This window comes from Hyaena hyaena, unplaced genomic scaffold, assembly GCF_003009895.1.
Source record: "Hyaena hyaena isolate Hyena2069 unplaced genomic scaffold, ASM300989v1 scaffold_19, whole genome shotgun sequence".
NCBI classification, from domain to species: Eukaryota; Metazoa; Chordata; class Mammalia; order Carnivora; family Hyaenidae; genus Hyaena; species Hyaena hyaena.
This window is the reverse complement of record NW_024080651.1, coordinates 5021405-5039809: the sequence shown is the minus strand read 5'-3', so window position 1 is coordinate 5039809 and position 18405 is coordinate 5021405. Positions and strand designations below refer to the sequence as shown.

At 45.6% G+C, this 18405-nt stretch overlaps 1 protein-coding gene and 1 long non-coding RNA gene across 5 annotated transcripts in view; both read right to left on the bottom strand.

Moving 5' to 3' along the window:
• The window catches only part of OSBP2 (oxysterol binding protein 2), a 182451-nt gene that overhangs the window by 106789 nt on the left and 57257 nt on the right, over positions 1 to 18405 (bottom strand). The gene's annotated exons all lie outside the window — the stretch shown is intronic.
• On the bottom strand, positions 379 to 17819 carry LOC120227793. The gene is made up of 2 exons (XR_005527337.1): positions 17696 to 17819; positions 379 to 713 (listed from the first exon to the last, which is right to left on the bottom strand). It is a non-coding gene; the product is annotated as an uncharacterized LOC120227793 (long non-coding RNA).

Sequence of the window (18405 nt, the reverse complement as noted above, 5' to 3'; positions counted from 1 at the left end):
AAGATATCCTCCATCTAAGCTTAAAAATAGCACAGTTCTTTCCAAGAGGGTGCAACAACCAAAAGCTGATGTTTCACCAGTCAATGCCAGGAGCAGACATTTCACATTCGTTTTTCCTTTATGGCACAGTCTCTGAGATGGCCAACAGATAGTGCAAGCATATACATCAATGGCCTCGTGAGAAGCCATTTTGGCACTTTCATGGTATTGCATGTAGATTTGCCCAAAGCTATTAAAAATTAATTATCACCCCCCAAAGAAGCCCTGAATCAAAAGTCAACATTTACAACATACTAATTAACACGGTCCTTGGCATGAGAGACTCATTACACTGGAGCCACGGTGCTAATCTAATTTTACATGAAAGGAGACATGTAATTGCAGGAGCTCTGCAAGTCTGAGCCACAGCAAAATCATTTTATGCTCCTCTTTGGATCTGTCAGATTAAATCATACCAGAGGCCTTGACTGGTTTGTCAGTCACCCCAGAGCACATTCAGCCTTCTGACTGAGGGCCCCGAGTGAAAGGAGAATAATGTGGCTAGAAGGTCAGGGCCCAGCTCTGAGCACACCATCCACCACCAGCTCTCCGCGCTGAAGAGGGCTGGGTTCTCTCCACTGAAGGCCTCTCCTTGCAGGAAGATCTCCCATGGGAACTGGGTGGGATTCTGCATCCAGTGCCTCGGCAGCAATTTCACAGTGATTGACATGGCACTAGGGAAACAGTAAATAAGAGAGGATGGTATCACTCCCTTCCCCTCCCCTTTCATACTCAGCAGGACATTTTGTAGTTAATCAAACTGCCTCCCCCCAATCATTGCTGTCACTTGTATTGGTGCCATACAGGCCAGGCACAGTGCCGACATTTTACACATCCTTACAACAGCCTGATTCTTCAAATAATGGAACTGGGGCTTAGGAAGATAGGGGGTTGGGTTACATCATCTGTTCCAGGTCATGTGGCTGAAAAGTGACATGGCTAAGATCCCAGTGTGGTTGGGTTCTGGTACTGCAGACACCATAAAGAACAAACAGGAGACAGAGCTTGGCTCTGCCCCCTGAAGCTCTCAAACCCCAGTGCTTCACTCCTTCCCCACTGCTACCATGCCCTGTCACCAGTCCTGCCTCACTCTGACACACTGTTAACCCCATAGCCAGGGGAGTAAAGCTGAGAGCACCAGGCTCCAGAATAGCACTTTTCTTGGAGACTCAGCCCTTCCTGGGATCTAGTGGGGAGTCTGGCTGGCAGGGCCTTTCATGACCTATGATCCAGCCCTTCTAGCCTCATGTTGGGACATCCCCACCCCAAACCAGCCCTCCCTGCTCGGGCCACTTTCAAACTATCTGTAGCTCTCAACGGTCATGTTCCTTCTCACCTCCAGTCTCACTTTCACTTGTACTCCCCTACTTTACTAGGCCAATTCCTCCTTGACCTTCAGGCCTCAACTTATACATCACCTCCTCAGACAGTCTTCCCTGACTCTCCAAACTGGGCTAGGTGCCTCATCTTGTGTTTCCTTTGCCAAGTTTTAGCATTATATGCCCTCCACCATGATTTTCTATTGTCTGCTTCCTCGCAGCAGGCAGTGAGGTCCCTGGCAGCAATGACTGGTTTTGTTTTCCATTAAATCCTCATCTCCTAGCACCGTCTAGCACAGAGAGATACATGGTAAATATTTATTATATACCGACTTAAAATATACTACCCTCTATAAAAGTTAGCAAGAAAGCAAGTTTTCTAACTCAGAATTATTAAGCACTGCTTTAGATATATAAGTAAAATTATTCAAAGTACAAAATGTGGCCCACATTACATGAGTAGAAAGGAAAAGTTAACTATAATTAAAATGCAACCCCAAACAAAATCCCAATGGGATACTTTAAATAAAACACATGCTGATTCTAAAATTGATATAGAAGGGGGAAATCCCAATACATTTTTAAATTAAACAACAGTGAGGGAGGATTTATCTGACCCGCTGTCAAGCTACTGTGACTTTACTGTGGGATAAAGGCAGAAGGCATGATAAAGAGATCAGTGAAGAGTAGTATGTAAATGCAGAATAAATTCTGCTGGGAAAAAGGAGATACACTTTTGGAAAACATAAAATTAGATGTCTACCTCATATCTCATATAAAAACAAATTCCAGAAGGATATAACTTAAAACACACTTGTTAATGGTCCTTCCTTTCCCAGGTGATTTGAATGGCCCTATATTACTAAGTGAATTCCCATAAATACATAAATCTATTTCTGGAGATGCCATTCTGGTTTTAAGAATGAAAACAAAGATTATCAACTACAGCATTTTATTAAGGTTTTTTTGTTTTTTGTTTTTTTCTTTTCAGAGAGAAAGAGAGTGTGGGGGAGAGGGGGAGAAAATGAGCAGGGGAGAGGCAGAGAGAAAGGGAGAGAGAGAATCTCAAACAGGTTCCATGCTGTCAGCACATAGCCTGACAAGGGGCTTGAACTCACAAATTGTGAAATCATGACCTGAGTCAAAATCAAGAGTTGATGCTTAATTAATCGATGGAGCCATCCACGTGCTCTCACCTATAGCATTTTAATAAGTAACTGCAGACTCAGCTCTGTGAGACTACTCACTCAGGAACAGACTGGACACTTAATGCCCACCTCTGAAAGGGTATCCCTGCTTCTGAAGCTTCTACATGGGAGAAAATAGTCATTCCACAGATACATGCCAAAGACAACTTTCAATTAACACAGTTCTGAGTAATTACAGTGGACATTCCTGAGACCCATCCTCTCCTCTCCATCACCTGCCTGGCTGACCCAAGTAGGCATGGCTCTGGGAAGCTTCCAGGGCTCATGGGCAATGTTGGTGAGGTACACCAAGTAGAGATAAAACGCACATTTTTCATCAAGGTGCCACAGTTTTTCTGTTTCCAAAAAAGACCCTCCATGAATTGCATTCTTATGTTAACATTTGCAAAGGCAAAGATTTTACATGATCAGTCAGATTTGGGGAACAACACTACTAGGAGTGTTATGGAGTTATTCATTTACCTTAAGACAGACATATGCTCTCTGAACAAGCCTCCCTCCTTCTGAGATGTGATATTTCATGTCCCAGAGGAATGAAAACAGACAGAACCTGTGTCTACAGTAAGCTGCCTTCATTAATTCCCCCTGGGCACGAATGAATAGGGCAGTATGGGCGCAGGTCCCCTACTCCTTGAAGAAAAAACAAAAACAAAGCAAAAAAACTATGTAAGACCCTACAATACCTGAGAAAACATACAACCATGTTTTTAAAGGCAAAATGATTGATCATCAAGAAAACCTGTGCCCAACATTTCTTTTTTAAAAAGTTTTTTAAATGTTCATTTATTTTTGAAGGAGAGAGAAACAGAGCATGAGCAGGGGCAGGGGAGAGACAGAGAGAAAGGGAGACGCAGAATCCAAAGCAGGCTCCAGGCTCCTAGCTGTCAGCACAGGGCCTGACTCACAGGGCTCAAACTCACGAGCTGTGATATCATGACCTGAGCTGAAGTCAGACATTTAAATGACTGAGCCACCCAGGCAACCCAATGTGCTCAACATTTCTTTAGGTTGTCCTGGGTTGGGTGACTCAGTGTCCCCCAGCCTGGCCCCTCCCACACTGCTGATGGGCATTTAAATAGTACACCTACTTTGGAAGACAGTTTGGCAGTTTCTTAGAAAGTTAAACATGTATCTACTACCCTATAACCCAGCCATTGCACTCTAGATGTTTACCCAAGAGAAAAGAAAGCATATGTCCATACAAAGATTTGGACATAAACGTTCATGGCAGCTCTATTTGTGATAGTCAAAACCCAGAAAAAAAACAACAACAAATGTCTATCAACAGGCAACAGCAGACATTCCATCCAACAATGGAATAGCACTCGGCAATGAAAAGAAAAAAACTAGTGATATATGCCACAACACGAATGGGTTTCAAAATAGTTATGCTGGGGTGAAAAAAGACAAATAGAGTATATAGTCTACAATTCTACTTGTATACAATTCTAGAAAATGCAAACTAATTTGTTGTGGCAGAAAGCACAAGCGGTTATCTGGGGAGGTAGGAAGGGCTGAAGAGGAGCTACAAAAGGGCATGGGAAGACATTGGAAGTGAGGAATATGTCCATTATCTTGATTGTGGTGATGGTTTCGTGGGTGCACATGTATGTCAAAACTTATCAAATAAGGCACTTTAAATACAAGCAGTTTAGGGGCGCCTGGGTGGCTTAGTTGGTTAAGCGTCCGACTTTCGCTTAGGTCATGATCTCGCGGTTTGTGGGTTCGAGCCCCGCATCAGGCTCTGTGCTGACTGCCAGCTCAGAGCCTAGAGCCTGTTTCAGTCTGTGACTCCCTCTCTCTCTGACCCTCCCCTGCTCACGCTGTCTCTCTCTCTCTCTCTCCTAGAAATAAATAAAAAACATTTAAAAAAATACAAGCAGTTTATTGCATGTCAATTATACCTCAGTAAGGATTTTTAAAATTAGTTTAGAGAGAGAGCATGAGCATAAACAAAGGAGAGGGGCAGATAGGGGGTAGGGGGAGAGAGAGAATCTTAAGAGGATCTTATGCTCAGCAAAGAGTCTGATGCAGGGATTGATGCAGGGCTGGATCCCACAATCCTGGGATCAAGATCTGAGCCAAAATCAAGAATTGGACACAATGAACTGAGCTACTCAGGCACACAAGTGAAGATTTTTTAAAAAGCATATTGAAGAAAAAAAAGTGGCTGTCCATCACGGACCCCTGTGTTCCGCATGTTTTCCAGCTGGGACAGTGGCTGCAAGCCAGCAGGGACATGAAGCCTGGCACCTTCATGTTGTTGGATCTCCCACAGCAGTCTTCTGGTTCACTGGGGCCGCCAGCCCCAACATCCCCACCCCTCCCACCCCCCCGGGCAGGCACTCCTCTCCAGTCGGCTCATACAAAACCGGTGCATAGTCCACCATCCAGGCAGGGCCACCATTCACGTTCCCTGGGGAATCCTCCCCCCATCCCCACCTCCAGCTGGATAGGACCTTTGTAGGAGGCATAGGTGTTCTGACAGAATTCCATTTGTGATCATAGATCACCTTCTTGAGATGCTCTTAGGCAGCACACCAGCACTATAGCTAATAAGCATCCAACTCACATGCTTTATTTCCCTCTCCCTGAGGTTCAATGTAATAAAATTCCAAGAAACCAAGAGAGTACCTGGACTTTTAGGAATCTGCGTTAATTCTTCCAAGCTCTCAGAGCTCCATGGCCATCTACTGAGCAAATGCCCCTACCAAATGATAAACAAAATAATCCTTACTTGTTCCTGCCCTTCACCATGTTCTCATCCAGGGGATACAACAAGGCCTAGCTTTGAAGCTGCAAAAGTCTATGTTTGGATTTTGGTGCTACCATGCTCAGGTCATTTCCTGAGCAACTCCTATGGCAGGCCCTGCACTCTGCACTCTTCTTGAAGTAGACAGTCTAGTTGAGCAGCCAGATGTTTGATCAAAGCATCATTACTTCCTAACAGTGATTTCCAAAAAGGTACTGAGGTCCTCCTCTGTAAACAGGGAAAATGTTCCTCTCTCTCAATGGGATTATTTGACTCATGGAGATAGTGCCCCAGACATGTCCTACACAGAACCCAGCATCACCTATGGTCAGTCTCAGGACCTACATGCAGGGAAAGGACGTCCCTTAATGAGTCTCCTTCCCTCCAAGCAGCCCAAGGTCAGAAGGCTTCAATCCACATCAGGGGTATTTTGCACAAAAAACACAAAGAGTCATTGTGTCTCTGGAACAGTGCAGGCTCCAAAGGAGATGTGGAGAGGTAGATGGTGGACTTCCTGGCCGAGAGATCCCCAGGCTCCACACTGGCTTCTCTACACTCACAGCTCAAGTGGAGGGCTGAGCCAAGGGACAGATGACTCAGAGTGTGGCAGGAATGACAGAGTTAACCAAATGTAGGAATGGTTGCCTTTGGGAGAGGATAATTTTTAATATTAAAAGAAAATTAGTACATGGCATTTACTTTTGGGTTGCTTGGAATGAGTGCACAAAGCCTGCGGAATGGGAAGGTGACTTGACAGAAGTTAGATCCACAAATGCCAGGGCGATTCAGTGAAAATGGTGCATTGGTATCTAAGTGGCCAGGGCACCCTGGAAAGTGCCAGGGTCACAGGCCATGACGTCTCACAAGCGTTGGTTTGTTACACAGAGTAGGGGCTGAGTAAAACTTACTGATGACATTTTCCACTGCTTTTCCACTCACTGGTGCCCGAATTTGTCCCCAGGAGCTGCTGCAGGATAATCACTTAACTGTGTTTGTAGAAGAGATGGATCACTGTCGCATACTTATTGCAAAAGCATTGGCACTGGCATGGAGGAAACCATACTGCGTGACTCTCGGTTTTCAAATAACTGCCTTTCAGCTCACCCAGGGCTGTGAGCTCCTTAAGGGCTGAATGCTCAGCCTGAATAATCATTCAATTCAAGCACTTTCATTTGGTTTTAAATAGACTACAAATGGATTAAAGTTTTTGCTTCATGTTGAATGAGAATGTGACTGGCACACATGAAATACTCCTCTGAAAGGAAAACTGACGAGCAAAGGAATACTGAAGAGCAAGAAGACAGTTTGAGGAGTGGGGATGAGCTGGATTTCTGCATGGGGAAGAGCTGGGGGCGAATGTGAGGGAGAGAGGACAAGCAAAGGTCAAGGATGCCAAGGATGGCCCAGGGTGGGTGGCAAGGATCAGGGAAAAGAATACCCAACCACCAAGGGGCCACAGTCCTTCTGCTTCAATTCTGTTTTTTCCACTCAAGCACAAGACTGAGTGCCTCCTTTGTTCCCTTGGATCTGTTTCAACTTCATTCTGGAAAGGAACTGGGGATACTTTTTTTTTTAAAAAAGGTGCTTCCTCTGGGTGTTGTATGTAAGTGATGAAGAGGAATCTACTCCAAAATCCAAGAGCACATTTTACACACTGTGTTAGTCAAAAGGTGCTTCCTTTCTATCTGGAGCTCTCTCAGGGAAGGGCAGGATATGTGTTGCTGTCAACTAGAGTCACTTCTGTCCAGCCACTAGATGCAGCAACAAGTGCATCTAGGAGGTGCAGGGGCCAAGGTGGTTAAGGCAGAAGAGCATCAGTTTCCTGAGTAAGCTGCAGTCCAGCCATTCAGGAGCAGGCCACGTGGCAATGTTGCCTGGGACCACCTTTTGTAAGCTTTGCCAGATGTCTGTGAAATGCCACTCAGTGCTGGGCAGTAGGCACAGAGAGTGAGTAGAAGGTGGTGCTGGTCCTCAAAGAACCCACAAGCTAGACATCCAACTTGTTAGGGTTATGCATCCCACCCCAAAAAACAAGGTTGATCATTTGTCCCCAATTTATGAATAGTTATTTGTAGATTATACATATGTTGCACTACTTAACTTAACCCTTTATTCTCTGGTACCCTCCTGCAGGTCACTCGCTCCCCTTCTGGAAACCAACTGGGATAGAGGACAGTGGAATCAAGAACCACAGTACCATTTGCACCCCCTCCCCAACACAACTTTTCCTAGGAAAGCATCACAGAAGAGAGGACAGACACATGCACGGACATTATATTTATAACAGGCCATAACTGGAAGCTGCTTGGTGTCCAGCCAAAGGACAACAGGGTAACAAAACTAGGGCTAGAAACAAGCATAAAAAGTGACATCCAAGGGTGCAGAACGGCCTGGAATACTGATGCTGTGAGGCCGAGTGAAATGAGAATATGCTGGTCACCACAACTTCAGCTGTGTGGGGGTAAGGGTGGGGGGTGGGATATGAGTGGGCCCCCAAAAGCATGGCTATGGCTGGAATCATGGCAATACTTTCATTTCTTCTTTCCAATGTCCTTTAATGCCACTACCATGTCTTTAATAGCACAAGAATTCAAGTTTACGTGAATGGCAGAGGATGATTCTTCTAACTAGTTCTCTCTTCCTCCCCTCTTCCAAAAGAGTATCAATTTCCTACCACCAGCTCCCTACCTCCCCCCTCTCCTCCACCAGCTTCCAGACTGATGAGCCAGCCCAGCTCCACTAATGGGGCCTCTGTCTTCCTGCTCTTCGAGGCTGCAGCCATCACTCTCCCAACAACTCTATGCCCTCCTTCAGTTCAAGGTCCTGTAGGCTGTCACTGTGGACACCACACCACAGCATTTTTCTCCTGAATTTGGTTATCAATCAATGGCCTTGCGCTGCTATGGCATCTGGAGACTCCTCACCCAGTATGACAGAATATTTCTATATACCTGGTAAAGTAGTGGGACTTTTACATGAGCTATGACAAAGGATTAACACATGGATATTTCCAGGGAGTACTTTCTCTTAACCAACACATCCGTTTTCTACTAAAGAGAGTGTAAACTGAAAGTTTTATGGGAGATAACTTGGCAAAGGAATCAAAATGGGAAACGTGCACTTGATGAAGTAATTTCATTTCTAAGAATTAACATTTCAGAAATAATCACACTAATACCAAAAGAAAAAAAAAAGAAAAGAAAAAGAACAGAAATGTTTGTGCCAGTACTTATTTTTTTGATAACAGTAAAATATTGCAAACAGCCTAAATGGCTAAAAAGTATTTAATTAAATTATGCTATATCCATTCAGTGGAATCTTATGCACCATTTAAAATGACATTAAAATTAGATATTTAAACAGGTGATATTAAACAATTTTTATTTCAGGTGTGTTAGTGGTCCTGAATTTATGCTTTTACAAGAGTCTTTGTTTTTTAGAAATACACAGTAAACTGCTTACAGATGGGGCTTTAAAAAAAAAATAACGGGGGAAAGAAGATTAAAGGAGAGGGGGTAAATAGGGAGTCACTGCTTAATGGATATGGGGTTTCCTTCGGGGGTAATGACAATGTTCTGGAACTAGATAGAGGTGATGGTTGCATGACATTGTAAATATGCTAAATATCATTAACGGTGAATTTTATGTTATGTATACTTACGACAATAAAAAAAATAATAGGGACTATAGAAGATGGGGAGAGCTAAGATTGGCCATAACTGATAATTGTTCAAAAGTGAGTGATAAGAACATGGGACTATACATTTATACACATGTATGTAACTTGCTAGGAAGTTTCTACAATTAGTGATGTCGTAGATTATTATTTATTAGCATGGGATGTCCACAACACATTGAGTTTAGTGAGTCAATTACCAAACTGAATGTTGGGAATTTCCCCCATTGATGTGAAATTATATACCTAGATCTCAATGCACATATATGCATAAATAAAACGTTTGTGGGGCACCTGGGTGGCTCAGTCAGTTAAGCGTCCAACGTTTGATTTCAGTTCAGGTCATGATCTCACAGTTCAAGAGTTCAAGCCCCACACCAGGCTTCTTGCTGATAAAATGAAGGCTGGTTGGATTTCTCTCTCCCTCTCTCTGCCCTTCTCCCACACTAGTTCTCTCTCTCTCTCTCAAAATAAATAAGCCTAAAAAATAAAAAAATAAAATGTTTGTGATGCTCTTCAGTAAAGGACATTTCAATTTCACAGTGATCATTTCTGGGTTAGTAGAGTTGAGGAGATTTTTCTCCCTTTTATCTATTTTTTCAGTATGGTTTACTCTTTTCTTTTTTTTAAATATTTTTTTAATGTTTTATTTATTTCTGAGAGAGAGAGACAGCATGAGCAGGGGAGGGTCAGAGAGAGAGGGAGACACAGAATCTGAAACAGGCTCCATGCTCTGAGCTGTCAGCACAGAGCCCAACACGGGGCTCGAAGCCACGAACCATGAGATCATGACCTGAGCCGAAGTCGGATGCTCAACCGACTGAGCCACCCAGACGCCCCTGGTTTACTCTTTTCTTTTGCCACTGAGTACTTTTATAAAACAAAAAGCTTTTTTTCTTTTCTTCTTTATAAATGTTTTATGTATTTTTGAGAGAGAGACAGAGTGTGAGTGGGGGAGAGGAAGAGAGAGAGGGAGATGCAGAATCTGAAGCAAGAGCCAGGCTCTGAGCTGTCAGCACAGAGACCAATGTGGGGCTTGAACCCACGAACCATGAGTTCATGACCTGAGCTGAAGGTGGGCGCCCAACCAACTAAGCCACCCAGGTGCCCCAAGAGCTTTTTTTCTTAAAAGGCTGGAATGCACCTCTAGCATCCTGATGGAATGGTCCTGGATGATGGCACATTCCTGACAAAAGCCACCTGGAACCTGGCACTTACTCTAATGACAATGGCTGTCTGTGATGACCATTGTCCCATAGAGGGGCTGAGGAGGGCCCAACTTTATTGTTGGACACCTCTGCCAATGACAACTCCAACACTGACCCCTGGACACTCTTCCTCAACATGTATTCCTCCAGCCTCATAGCCACCCTGTGAAGTCAGCTGGGCCAGGACTGAGGCTGTCCCTATTTCAGAGATGATGATGCTAATGCCAGTGCCTACATACTGCAGCTGAGTAACTGAGGACTCAGCCCCAGTAGAGTCTTCCTTCTCCCAGGAACAATTCCTTATTGGTGGTTAGGACCCTGATGCTGGGGGCTGAGGCTAACTGCCCACTCAGGAGGTAAAAACCACTACTACAAACTGTCCTTGCAAAGGAGCAAAACCTCAACACATGTGTTATCGCTCACAGGCAAGTGTTTCCAGCTCCTACTGAGTTTCTTGTGAACAGCACCAGCTGGAGGGCTAAATACGGTGGCCCTGTTGCGACTTAGCAACTGCCCATTGCTAAGGACACCAATGCTCCCCTGCAGTCTCTTTAGATTAACTCCCTGGGATTACCCCGAAGTCCCTCCTGATCTCCCACATTCCTGGTAATGCCCTTCAGAAAGACATGCTCTTCAAACTGGGCTCTGTGAGGATCCCCATGCAACTTATCTGAATGGCCTGAAGGCTCCACACCCAGAAAGTATGAATGAAAGGAACCACTATGCCTTGTCAAAGCACCGGGCACACTCTTCTACATTCAATCTTTCATTCATTCTTCTTCCCTCTATCCCTTCCTTTATCCACCCAACAAATAGTTGCTGCATATCTACTCTGAGATGGGTAAGGCCTAGGCACCAGTATTATCAGGGAAGTCAGACATTAAACAGATAAGTACACAAGTGAATAATAACCACAGTTGTGGTAAGCACTATGAAGGAGAAGCACCAGGGGCCGGGAGAGCACCCGCTGGGAGTGGGAAGCAGCAGGGCTGGGCTGGGCTGCAAGGTGTCCTACAGAAGAACACTCATGATGTACCCCATCCTGTATGTGTGTGACACTGCACAGCGTGTGGGGCTCACACCAGCTGTCTAACTGCCTAAGGGCTCTCGTTGTTTCCCTTCTATAGACAGAAGGCTGAGTTCCAGAGAGACAAAGGCAACAGAGGGCAGCACTCACCTGAGGAGAGAGAAAGCCAGGCCTCACCATAGCCTCAAAGCCAGGCCTAAGGCTTCCCTGCAGCTGGCAGGAGCTGCTGCCAGGACCCCTGGGGCTCCAGGGCTCCTGGGGCCAGGCCCTTTGAAGGTGCGTCTTCTGGTGGGGCTCACAAGACAGCTATGAACAGGAGCTCTCTGCAAACATGGAGCTGCCTCATCGATGACAAGATTCCCTATGGACCAATCCGTCCTCCCTACTTCTAGTGTTTAACAGAGATGAGGAAAAATAGGTTCATTGTAGGTGCAACTCTTCCAGAGCAGGCATGGCACCACGACTCAAAAGCCTAATTAAAATGAAAATCCCATTTCTCAAGAGAAGCCACCTCATCTCTGAGCAGTCAAGGGTTTCCAGCTGCCTTCTACAGGAAAATGTAAGTAAGGTGTGCTGGCAGGAGAGGAAAATCCACCACTCAGTCATCTAAAAGCAAAACCCGCCCACCAGAATCCCAGCTTGCAGTCTTTATCATGGCCCCACACGAACCCACTAGGACAATTTCTTCTCTCTCTACAGAGGGCTGCGTCCCAGACTGAAGGAGCTGCCAACTCCCGCCTGGGCAGCCAGAGGTAGCCTGCATTCAGCCTGGCTCTTGGGGCTTGGGGCTGCCTGTTGGGCCAGCTTCGCTCTTTCCTGCTTCCATCTGGACTAAGGCAGCCTACAAGCATGAGGCACTGTGCACACCAAACATCTGAGTGCTGGACAGAATGTTCTTTCTGCATCCAGGCATTATGGGCCTGAGCATTGGTACAGCCTTTGTCCTTTCCATGAGAGAAGAAAGGACCCCTAATGTGAGGGCCCCTGGAGAGCAATGCCAGATAAACAGGCAAGAGCAAACCCAGGCCAAGGTCTGTGAAGACTTACAGGGGTGGGAGGGGTGGGCAGGGAGATCATGAAAATGACCAGGCCCTGTTCTCCTGCCCAGCCCTTGCCATCCTCAGGTTCAGCTTTGGTTTCAAAGCTAATTCTGACCTCAGGTGACAGCTCCGGACCAATGGTTCTTAAACCTTTTACAGTAGAATCCACTTTTCAAACAGATGTCCTTCACCAGAGACCACCAGACATAGAACAAGGGAAGCTACTTAGGCTGACAGAGTGGGAGGAGGCCAGCTGAGAGCCACACACACTGGCCCAATGTGCAAGAATTACGCTGAGGCCCTGCCTGCACATGTGGACTGTGCTGCTGAGAGGCAGTCTCCATTGAGCCCAGCTCTTTCTGTGATCACAAGGCCTTCCCTGACAACTCAGCCACATTTGAGGGGCCTCCAGAAGTTTCCATGACTCCTGCCTCTGCTTCCAGGGGATTTGTCTTGTCCCCCAATGATTCTCTTCCACAATGCATGGTTATCACACCCACCTGCTGGCCTGGCCTCCCTCCAGAGCTGGGTGTGAGTTCGCCACAGTTCCCTGGTCTGGGATGGGTATGGGCAGAGGCAGCTGCAGAACATGTAGAACCCATACAGCTGCCGTCTGCCCCTCTTGTTCTTTTTCCTGCTCCTGCTCCTGGTGGAGATAGTGAGAGGCCCACTAGATGGAGGATGGAGATGGTCAGGGTACGGTCTACAGAAGAGGCCATATTTCAGGAGGATTTAAGGGGGCAGGATTTCTCCCTCACTAAACACATTCAGGTCACCCTCAGGCATGACTCTGTCCCCTCTAGCCATACCTGATGGGACCAGGGGTGGGTACCTGTTCCAAGCTGCTCTGGGGCCTCTCACCCAAGAGTTTGAAACTGGGGCACAGAGACAGCAGCACAAAGCTGGGCACAGCCAGGGCAGGGCAGGCCCACTGGCAGAACAAGGTTATAGAGGAATACAGAAGACCACTTACAGAGGGGAAGAAAATGGAGGGGACACCAAGAGTGAGCCAGAAATGGGACAATCAGAAGCAGCAACTGCCGACACATTCCGTCCCTCTAGGACACACCCTGAACATAACTCCCTACTTTTCCATATGATAGTTTGAGTGGGTTTTCATTTTCTGCCACTGACCCTGAATTGAAAATCATGACAAAATAATAATTTAAAAAAAATTAGTAAACAGGTCCCTGTCTACAAAGGTGCTTCCAAGAGCAGTTAGGAGACATCCCCTTGTGCATGAGACCATCACACACAGATCAACTGTCAACTAGGGATATGGGCTGAAGAGCCAGGGAGAGGGAGTGGTGGTAATGACTGGCATTGGTCAGCTGTACCACCTGATTTCCTCTCACTTAGAGTTGTTTTGTATTTTTTATTATTGTTGTTCTTGATATTTATCCTCATAACCATCTTGTGATACAGACATTATTCTTCCCTTTGAGAGGCAGAGAAATTGAGGCTTTGAAGGTCTCATCCAAAGTCACAAAGTGACTCAGAGCAAATCCAGGATTCCAAATTTTGTACCCCTTTTACTTAATCACACCCCTTCACACCACCATGCAATTGAGACTCAACAACTTCCTGGGGTTCCAGCAGAGCCCAGCCTTCCACATCTATATCCCAGAGTTCCTAGCCTTGACCTTTCAAAGTTTACCTCTAAATCAAATCTGAAACTGGAAAAGTAAAGTGTATGAGGAACCCAGGAAGATGTCCCAGCCAATGTGCCTTGGGTTTACATCACATGTTCTGACCTGGCCCCCGGAGACCTCTGCCTTGGGAGTTAGTGACATAGTGAGCCGAGAGCCTTACCTGTGTCTGAGCTTGGCACTCATACCCACAGATACACAATTAGGTTAACATCTAAATGGTAACAAAACATAAGCCTTACGGACCTGCTAATTACAAAGGGAAGTGCTATTATGTCCTTCAGTTACAAAGAAAGCAATTAGTAATCAAGGTAATTCCCTGGGCAGGAAAATGATGCTTAAAACCATCTTAATGGTAAGATTGTATCAAATGTAAACAGTGACTGTTTTGTCTGTTTTCATCAAATGACTCTGACCTACTAACCCTCTTATCACGACCACCTCCCAATCCAAACACATTTCAGAATGCCTATTTCCTACTGAAATAAGAGGGGCCTCTTTAGGCTGGCTCCTGGGCTTATGAGGCAAACAGGGGGTCCTAAAGGAAGAGTTGTAAGTCAGAATAGATGCAGCCTATCATCCTCACTGTGAAAATCCAACTCAATTTCTCTGAGAACTGAACATCAATCTCTTTAAATTCTCCACATACATTCAAACCCGCTGATGACCCATTTACCCTGAGCGTCTTTCAGCTAGCACTGATTTATATGAGTCCCTTGGGGGTAAGCTGCTGCCATCTGTATGGGTCACAGGGTCACATCTAAATCCAAACTGTCAACACCCCCTATAGAACAAATACCATCACTTTGCTAAGTTCCTTTCTGGTGGCTTTTGCCCTTGCTACTTGAGAACTGACTCCAGCTCATGACCTGCTCTTTACCCTGCAGGGCCTCCTGGCAAGGCCAAACCAATAGGAGTCTCCATCCTTCCATGACCTTCTGAGCCACGCCATGCCCTGCTTCTTTGTGAAAGGACAGAATTTTCTCTCAGCTGAGGGATGTAACTTCCTCTTTGGTTTTTTCAAACTCTGAATAAAGCCCCGCCTTCTTTGCTGGAAGCACAGGTGTGCCCCCCTTTCTCAGCCACTGCATTCCTAGTCCTAGTTCTAATTCCCTTATACCCTCTTGAGCACCAGAGAGAACACTGGCTCCCTTAAATAAACCTCATTCCAAAGCATTGTTAATTTTTTAGATGTGATAACTGTACTTTGGTTATGTTAAATTTTAAAGAATAAATCCTTACTCTATTAAAGGTACATCCTGTAGCACATGGATGGCTCAATTGGTTAAGCATCCAACTTCAGCTCAGGTCATGATCTCACAGTTCGTGAGTTCAAGCACCGCATCAGACTCTCTGCTGTTAGTGTGGAGCTTGCTTTGGATCTTCTGTACCCCCCTCTCTCTGTCCCTCCTCCACTCATGCTATCTCTCTCAAAAATAAATAGAATAGAATAGAATAAAATAAAATACAGGTACATCTGAAATATTGACAAATGGAATGACATAATGTCTGCAATTGGCTTCAAAATGACATGAGAAGGGGGAAGAGGATGGAGGTAAAAAGAAGGTTGAAGGACAGGTGTGTGGGTTCCTGACACTCTTCTGTCCACTTTTCTTTATGTGTTAAATTTTCCATAACAACAAAAATGTTTTACAAAATCCCCTCCCTGGTATTCTGCAGCATTCTTGAGTCCAGCTGTCCCACCTGAGCTTTCCCCCACATCCTTTTCAACTGGCACATGTTTACTGAGCAACTACTACACTCAAGGTGTTGTTAAAGATGCAGAATAAAATTGACTGGACCTGCCTGCAGAGTCCTGTCCTTTGTTTTAAGAAAGTCTCCAAAGCTTCATTTCTCCAACTGGAACTAGTTTTTCTCTCCCCCAAGCCAGGGTAGACAGTCAGGGCCTCCCCTTCCTTGGCCACATGGAATGGAGTGAGCCCAGCTTCCTGTCCTAGCATCGCTGAGGGGACACCAACTCTTCTGTTCTTCCCTCACTCCTACTGAATGAGGTGGCTCAGGTGGCCCAGGGCAGAAAAGAGTTTCAGAGAGAGGCTGACCCAGCCACATTTTGCAGAGTTTGGGTGAGGTCAACTACTCTGTCTTGGAACTTGCAGACAAAGGACCAAGGGCCAGGACACGTCCTGCCTCTCATCAGGACCAAAAGGATAGACAGAAGCACTGAAATCACTAGAGGCTCCAGGTTTGAACATCTGGATATGGGACACAGCCTTGTCCAAAGAGCTCCAAACCAGACACCAACTTCCCTTCCAAAGTAGGCACAGATATGCTAATTTGTTCAGAAGTCTGTGAGGCATTCTCAGGGAAGCTTGAACTCACAGCCAAAGTGGGGAAGGAATATCCACCATGAGTTTTTGACCTATCAACATGCAATTTGCTGCCCTCCCAGGTACTATTAAGTGTTCATCCCAGGGCCACCAGAGAAATGGAAGCCAGTCCTGTCAGTCAGCAACACCCTTCACCACCATTAACTTCAATAACCAGTAATTTCACACCCATATTCCCATTCTCTCAGTTTAGGTAAGGACCAGGAAGAGAATCTGATGAGTAAAGAGTATAGCACTCCCAATATAGATACAATCCCTCTTCTCAGGTAGAGAAAAGGCTGCCCCTATGCCTGGAAGACAGGGGCCAAGAATTCGGATACAAATGCACCTGGTGATTACCCTACCATGTCTCTATATCCACTGCATTAAGTAAAAATGTGGGTGACATAGAACTAAATCCCCATTCAATGGAAACCATGAAATTTGGAAATGGGGGAATCAAGCCAGCTGTGGCAAACAATCCAGGGAGTTTGAACAGATGACATTTCTTTTTTTTTTTTTTTTTAACATTTATTTATTTTTGAGAGACAGAGAGAAACAGAGCATGAGCAGGGGAGGGGCAGAAAGAGAGGGAGACATGGAATCTGAAGCAGGCTCCAGGCTCTGACCTGTCAGCATAGGGCCGATGCAGGATTCCAACCCACGAACCAATGAGATCATGACCTGAGCTGAAGTTGGATGCTTAATGAATGAGCCACCCAGGTGCCCCTGAAAAGGCAACATTTCTTAACATGAGCTCTGTGTGGAACATTTATTAAAAATGGGGATCCTGGAAAAACAAGGGGTTCCCAGGCACCATATGACCATCACATCAGAATCTTGGTGGTCCTCCCCTAACTTTTAACATGCTCATCCCAGGGGACTTTATGCCCACCTACCAAAGTCAAAAAGAAGTTACTCATTTTTTGTGTGTGTTGTTTAATCAATACCAGTCAATATTTTACTAACTTAATAAGCTCACAAGAGACCTCATTACACCTTCTGGCCAACTAGCCAGATGAGGATCTTCCTCTTTGGGACTTAAGGATCGGAGAGCTAATAGCTTGAATGTGGCTACATTTTCCCTTTGTGCTGAAAAGGGCACAGCCCTGTCCACACCCAGCCTCTAGGGATTGAAGATGGAGGAAGTGGCCACAGAAGAGCCCACCCATGGTTCAGTACTTGCAGGCATTCTCCAAACACTGAAGGATAACTCCTTGCAAGAATAACTCCTGCATTTGAGGAAGTCATTCCTTCAAATGGGAAGAGTGTTGAGTGGTCCAAGGAGAGACCACCATTTCTCCAGGCCACTTGTATCCCAACACACAAATGCAGCAGGTGTTCTAGGAACTGTATACAGAGCCAGAACAAACCCATGTTCCCAGGAATTTATTTCCATCTCTGGGAACCACGGCAAACAGGAACAGAAAGAAAGCCTTTGAAGTCCTACCTTTTAGAGGATTTTCATTTTGGAGCAATTGGATGGCAGGCTGCCCAGATGTTCTTTAGGGTCAACCCCTAGGGCCACCAGCCACCCAAACCCCCTAACCCCCTTGCTCAAATGCCAGCCTTGGTTGCTCTACAGGCAGAATCTGGGATGCCTGGGATAATTCCAACCACTGGGCTGTGATGTCAGAATAGGGCTATGACATCAGTGTGAGGGTAGGCCAGTCTGGGGAAGCCGGGTACAAGAGAGAGAACCTCTGAGGGGCTGGACTAGCCCCCTAGAAGTAAGGCCAAGGGAGAGAGGTGGCTGGCTCTGTGTTCACTTCCTATTGCTTCTCAGAGTCCCACTGGGAGGAAGAACTGCAGATCTTCTGAAAATGATTCACAACTACTGAGAGGTTAAGTTGCAAGCTAGTCAACCTACCCATGCTTCCTTAGCAATTTAGGAGCAGAGAAAGTGAACAACCATCCTCTAGCTCCCCCCTGCGTCAAGTGAAAAAATACTCTCTATTTTCTGACTGGGAGGTTCAACTTTGGACCCTACTCAGGGAGTCAGGAGCACAGCTCCCATGTGGGCTGAGAATCAAGGTTCCCCAGGATATAGTTAAATGCAGAGAGATAAAATGCAGGACAATCCTTACATTTGAATTCCAGATACACAATAAATAAATTTTAGTATATGCTCCAATTATTGCATGGGACATACTTATATTA